Source organism: Corvus brachyrhynchos, unplaced genomic scaffold (genome assembly GCF_000691975.1).
Source record: "Corvus brachyrhynchos isolate BGI_N302 unplaced genomic scaffold, ASM69197v1 scaffold6, whole genome shotgun sequence".
Taxonomy (NCBI): domain Eukaryota; kingdom Metazoa; phylum Chordata; class Aves; order Passeriformes; family Corvidae; genus Corvus; species Corvus brachyrhynchos.
Genome location: NW_008238632.1, coordinates 4,100,469 through 4,107,093, shown reverse-complemented (window position 1 = coordinate 4,107,093; position 6,625 = coordinate 4,100,469).

The following is a 6,625-nucleotide window of genomic DNA, read 5'->3' as shown; positions in this document are numbered from 1 at the left end:
AAAAAAAGGAACAAAAAGAAAAAAAAAAAAAAAAAATAAAGAAGTTATAAGAAGGTAGCAACTGTCCTCAGACAGATGCTGCTATTGTTATTTCTGATGTTTCCACCTCATTGTGAAAAATTTTCGCATGCATATTGGTGAACAATTTTTTTTTTCAGCGTGGACTGCTGCCTGTTTCAAAGCTCTTCAGTGGTGTAGGTCCACCTGCTCTGCTCATGCAGCTACTTCATACCTTACACAAGCTGTTTTCTTCTTGCAAGCTATTAGAACATGTTTCCCAGTACTGTTTGTTTCTTCTCCTGGTTTCAGGGTGTTTCTTAACATATGCAGGGTTGGCCTTTAGTTTGTTCTCCAAGTCCTGTGTAAATACAGGCTAATAGAAGTATGTCCTTGCTTAGGAAGAAACCCTGCGGATGCTTTGTAACCACACCCTGTGCATATCTGCGGGGAGGGCGTGTGTGCATATGCCTGCACACACACAGCCAACCCAAGTGCCAAGAAAATGACAACCAACAGGGGAGGGGAGCCATCAGGGGCTGTCTTCTGCCAACAGCTTTGGCTGCCTGCAGCAAGGCAGCAGGTAAACATGGGGACAGCCAGAGCAGTGATGATGGGGTGAGCAGCCTGGGTGCATTTTGGTACCATTAGTAGGGCCCCCAGCTTTGCCTGACGGCTGCTGGTGTAGGAGTGCTGTCAAGGACTCTGCAACCATAAAGAACTACCTGTCTGTGCACCCTTTGCTGTGTTGCCTACCCAGAGCATAGGTGTGCCTCTAGCACAGGGGCCCAAGAGTTTGACTCTTGGGCCCTAGATACCATTTTCTTTTTGCCAGAGTCATATTGCACCATGTTCCTGTTGTTTTTCTCCTAATTTCTCCGGCCTTTCACTCTACATTTCCCATGAAGGATGTCAAGAACTTTGTCCAAGTTTAACTCATCAAGATCCCCTTCCTTCCCACACAAAATCCTCTCATACTACAGGTAAAACAGATTCTCTGTGTCTCCTTGCCGGGCAAAGCCTAACTAGCCCTGGTCTAAAAGGAAGTAATGTCTTACATGCTCAAGTCCTGTAGAAGAAAATGGTCATGTACCCCAGAACAGTGACACAATCCACATGGTGCAAACAGTGCAGGTGCAAACAGCAGGTGATTGGGTAGGCTATAAATCAATCTCCTTCACTCAGTGGTGGACACCAGATGATGAGTAAACAGCGAACATCCCACTGGAACATGTTGTCCTGTTGCATGTGTTCTCCCAGCCCCGGCTCATCCTGCATCCCCCTGCCAATGCTCCTCCAATGTGGGCCTGTTGGCACAGTCCCTGTAACAACAGGGCAACACAGGCATGTCCTATGGCTCAGCCCTGACAAGTCACTTCAGATGTGTAGTCCTGCATGGTGGTGGACAAGGCCCCTGAAGAGCTTGTGAAGCACCTGCTTTGTGTGTGGTCTCTTCCAGCAGGATGTACAAGAGCTGCCCATGTCCCCCACCTGGAAAACTCAGTGCTTAAACCACAGCTTGAACCACTGCCCTTTTCTTGGCAGGCATTCTTCATCCTGAGAATAAAAGGCTATTGTATTGGCTAAGTGGCTATCTGATACCACAGCATCTCACCTTATTTGATCTGCAAGGTTGATGAGTCACCTGCTTCTCTGAGTGGAAATGCATTTGGAGTCAGTGTGTGTGCCTATAGCCTGCCCAAAATGTCCAGTCACAGTCCAGCCTCTCTCCCTGCAGTACAAGCTACTGCCCAGCTACAGCATAATCTGACATATGAGCAGGCTGGGTGAGCTAAAGGGGGGGGGAACTGGCTCAACTCATAACTCAGGTGTGTGCTTGCTCCCTCTTATCTTAGTAAAAAGTCAAACTACAGGCAAACATTACCTCCCAGTGTTTGCATTACAGCATATGTGCAAGCCTTTGCATTTTAGGAATTCAGATTGCATATCTGAGTTGGAAATACTATTTCCTTCTTTTGTACCTGGTTTCTGCTGGTGTCTGGGATCATGATAGAGGAGAGCTGGGTGTCAATCATTTTTAAAGTGATATCAGGGACTGAAGCTAAGGAGAGAATTACTAGTAAAACTGCTGCTTTGTATGCAAAGAAATCCTCTGGGAAGGTAGAGGGAATTTCAGAAGACTGCATTGGCCGCTGGGAAGAACAAGAATCTGTCACCTTGGTTGGGAACCCAGAGTTCAGCTGGACAACGAGACAGGCTGTGTAAGCTGAATGGATCAAAATTTATACCCACGCTAAAACCAACCTCATGACACACAATACTACTTAAAAGCAGATAGATTTTGCAACTCTTTCTCATGCTGATGACATCAATGGGATTACTTAAGTGAATGGGTGTTTATTAAACATGAATAAGAGCTGTGCTATGTAGCATTAAATGCACCCCACTTGGGCTGGGGGTTTGGGAGTTCATGTTCATGACTAATTCTTGGTGCTTGCTAGGAAGAGCTGGGAGTGCTAGCAAAGGAACTTCCAGCTCCTGGGGGGGGAAAGGCTTTACTTTCTGCGCATTAATTGTATTCATCTTGCTCATTGTGAAGGAAAAACTGAGCTCTCCAGCATACCCTCCAAAGGCTTCCTACCTCAGGAAGAACTGTGGGAGGTTTGTGTGCAAATGCTCCATAAGAAGAAAAGACCAAGAGAATGGAAAAAGTCTGTCTCTGAAGCAAACTCCCACAGAGAGAAATTGCAAGGGGGTTGGTCCTACCAGGAGAGAGGTATGTGCTTAACACACCCAGAGAGGCCCCATTGATTAAATACATTCAAAATCATTGTATGGTCTGTGCCTTAACTTGTAAGCTCTTTTAGTCACAGATTTTGTCTGCCTCTTTGGCCAAGATTTTGTTTCAGACAGAGCATCCTTCCAAGCACAACACTTGTGGCAGTGTAATGGGTAACCCTATTTCTTAAGCACAGGAAACCCAGCAGTTTTTCCATGCTCGAGGGTTAGATAACCCTTCAGCATGCACTGGAGGCCAAATTTCCTCCTGGTGCATGTGTCCTGGCCCCTGGGGAGACTGAGCCTGTCCCTAGTACACAGGCAGCCCTCTAGAGTGCCTCATCTCTGCTGGTGTAGATCCAATAACAGAGACACCCTGATTTAATTCTACAGAGGATTTGGCTTTTAATTTTGCCTGATTTTCATAAGCAGCTGGATGGAAAAAGAAATGCCTGGAGCTGAGTTTTGCTTTGACTTTCTGAAGTTTCCAGGTGAGTACAAAATGTATTAATAGCAATCAGAACCAGAGATGTACTTTTGCGGACCAAATATTTACATCCTTAGACTACAGGTGGCTACAACAAACCGTAGACAGTTGTATTTAGAAATCTATTTGTTCCCCCCCACTGAATATAAAATCACGATTATGGTTGCTATCATAACCCTCAGTGTTGCAAACTCTGGTGCCACAGCAGGCATAAGCTTTTTAAACAGTTCCCTGTTGTCTTAGTGGTACAGCTTTTCACGGTTGCCCTTCATCACCAGCCTAGTGACAGCTTACTGACAGCTGACAGTAACATACAAGGAAAATCCACCAGCTTTGACATGTTTGTTCCCATCAGCACAGAAATCTGCAGGCCGTTCCGGGTGGCCTGGGGGGACAAAGCCCCAGGCAACTAATGCCCGGGCTGGAGGAAGGCTTGAAAAAAGGACAAAGTTCACAGTTTCCTAGAGTAAGGGGTAGGACACTGGTCTTTTAAAGTGCAAATTGATAACCAAAAGAGGGAAAGATAACAGTAAAAGGAAACAGCAGAAAGCCCTGAAAGGGCTGGAAGTATCTTTTCATATAGCAGGTTACACTTCCTATTCCTATTATCATTTTGTGATGTTCCCATTCAGGTATCTGTCCATCCTTGGAACAGCGAAATTACAGCAGGTCTACGTGGAGACCAAGTTCAAATATCCAAACTTGTGAAGAGATATTTTAACAAAAATCTGTATGTGAGCAGCTGGCTGCTGCTGAGAATGAGGCCAGGTAGAAAATTTGAAACCAACTTCTGACTTCTAGTGAATTGCTTTTTGGAATCTTTGGGTATATTGAATATTCCTGAAAGAACTCAACTGCTCAAAAGCAAGAAAACTTCCAAGCCTTTGTTTAGAATGTTTAATTTAAGACTCTAACTCACTAGGGGAAGAATTCAAATTTCAGGGATAAAATGAGATATGTGAAACAGGAGAAAAATAGAAAATTCAGCCTTTAGTTTTATGTATTCTGAGTGAGAAGATGAATTCATTTAAAAGAATATCCTAAAGTATCCATGTCATGGGTAACAGGTGTAAGTCTTTGCTCTCCCATGGAATTCTTGATATCATGGGAGGATAGGTTGCTTCCATGGTACTGAATATTTATTTTGCTGGATTCTTCTCTGCATTGTACTTGTGGCACATTAATATCCAGTGCACTCTAGTGAGCCAAGTGAGGTATATTAGTCAGGACATACAAGAGATTAAGTACTGTAATATTTTGTTATGCTGGAGGCAGCAGGTATCAGTGGCAGATGTGATGATTTGGGGGGTTTGTCTGAGAAAAGTTTACGATTTATGGATTTTGTAAATTTGTGTGATATGGAAAATTCTGTTGTATCAGAAGGCTGATCTTTGTGTTGCTACTACCTTTCACCCTCTGACTCGGACTAGCTAACGTTCCTAGGAGGAGCTGGCCCAGGGCTTGCACTGATAATTAGTGATGCTTTGCAATGCACACATGCTGAGCAATGGCGAGTCAAACTGGTTCATCGCTGCATAACTCAGTTTGGCAATGCTGTCACCTGGCAAGGGACTGTTGTCATCAAACAAGGTGAATCAAAAACTGAACTGACAAAGGATGGAGAATTTACCCTCTTGAATCATGTTAAGACTCGATCAGCTCATACAGTTGAGGAACAGCCTGCAGGAGGAAATCCTTAAGACTAGGAAATCCCAGCACTATTAAATGCACATGAATTACCAAGGAGACCCAAGAGAGTGGATGAGACAAGAGGCTAGAGACAAAAGCTGTTTAGTGAAGATGTTTGTCCTTAGAATTCAGTTGAAGCTTAAGAAAAAAAAGGTAAAAAAAAACCCCAGGAAAATTATGTGTATGTATCTGCTAATTTTTGCATGCTTGGTTACACATCATATTTGTGTTCCAGAAGAGTTAATACATAAACCAGAATGCTTGCTTCTCCCCTAAAACTCTGGGAAAGTGAAACTCTGTGAGGTCTGTCTGGACCCAGGAACAGGTAGTTTTCCTGTGGGTTTCACTTCTCATGAAACTGTATTAGGTGGAATATTATCCATTTTAGCAGTGATTTGCAGGATAAACAGACTCTGGACAATTATCAGGTATTGAGCTAGATTTTGCCTTTCAGAGCAAAGGCAGTGAGAATGGGATGAGTGGAGTTGCTGTGAGTACGTGCAATGCTCCAATGGATCCCCACAGCAGCCCAGGGGAAGTGGAAGGAGCCCCTGGTCAGACAGCAGCTCGTCATTGCAAACTCGGCAAGGGCAACTTTCTATCAAATAAACATGAGGGAAAGAAGGATGTAAAATTGGGTTGTCATATTGTGAAGACTTTATTTTTGAATCTATATTTGCTCAGTAAACCCATGGAAACTGGCAATGCTTCAGAAACTTGAAGCAAGGGGAACAATTGGGAGGATGAGGAAACAAAAAGATCATGAAAGGACTTCCACAAGGTTGAGGATGTTTGCAACAGAACATCCCAAAAGCTTAGTGAAGGCCACTTGAGGGAATTGTACCCCAATACAATGGGCAAAGAAGGAAGATGTGAGACACTCTGAGAATGAGAATTTGAGGGCTAAAATGCAGTTGTAACTCCTGGGAATTGCACAGGAATATGAGTACTGGCTCACCTATGACATAACTATAGTGACAAGTGTCATGCAGAGCAATACTAGAAGATAAGAGACCCAGAATAAGCCTCATATTAGTCTTAGGTGCAGAATGTCACATGGAGTTGTGCAGCTGTTCAGATCTGTGGAAATTATAGAAATTTAGAAAGTGGAGTTTTGAAGTTTGAAAAATAATCTCTAAATAACTGGGACAGCAGATTCCTTTGCTGTTGATTCATGTCATAAATGGCAGAAAATAGGACTTCTATGTGAAAACATCAAGTAAATAGTTTGTAGGCAAATGGGCTGCTGTGGTAAAGTGGCTTTGCCTCACAAAGCAGAAGATATAATTAACTGTATACTGAAATAACATTCTAACAAAGAGTGGAAAAAGAAAAAGCAGTCATCAACTGAATCTGATTTTGAAGTCCAGGTTAGGATGAATTTTAAATTTTAACTATCAGAGGGTCTCACTGTTTATGGATTCCTACTTGTTTCTGCAATATCTTTGATCCACACAAACATTTTATATGTTTTATAAAAGACAACTATGACAAGCCCAAAAGAAAAAGACAGTCAGTAGATTTCATAGATCACCATTTATAAGACAGCCACAAAGTTCAAAGAGATCAAAATGTCTCCCTTCAAAATAGGAAGTGGCCTAACTTCACCCTGCCTCTCAGCTTCCCTCAGCATTCTGGTTAAAAAGACCCCAACGACCACAAACTCAATGCAGTCACTTAGTGATTTGCCATCACATAAAGAACTGTGTAAAA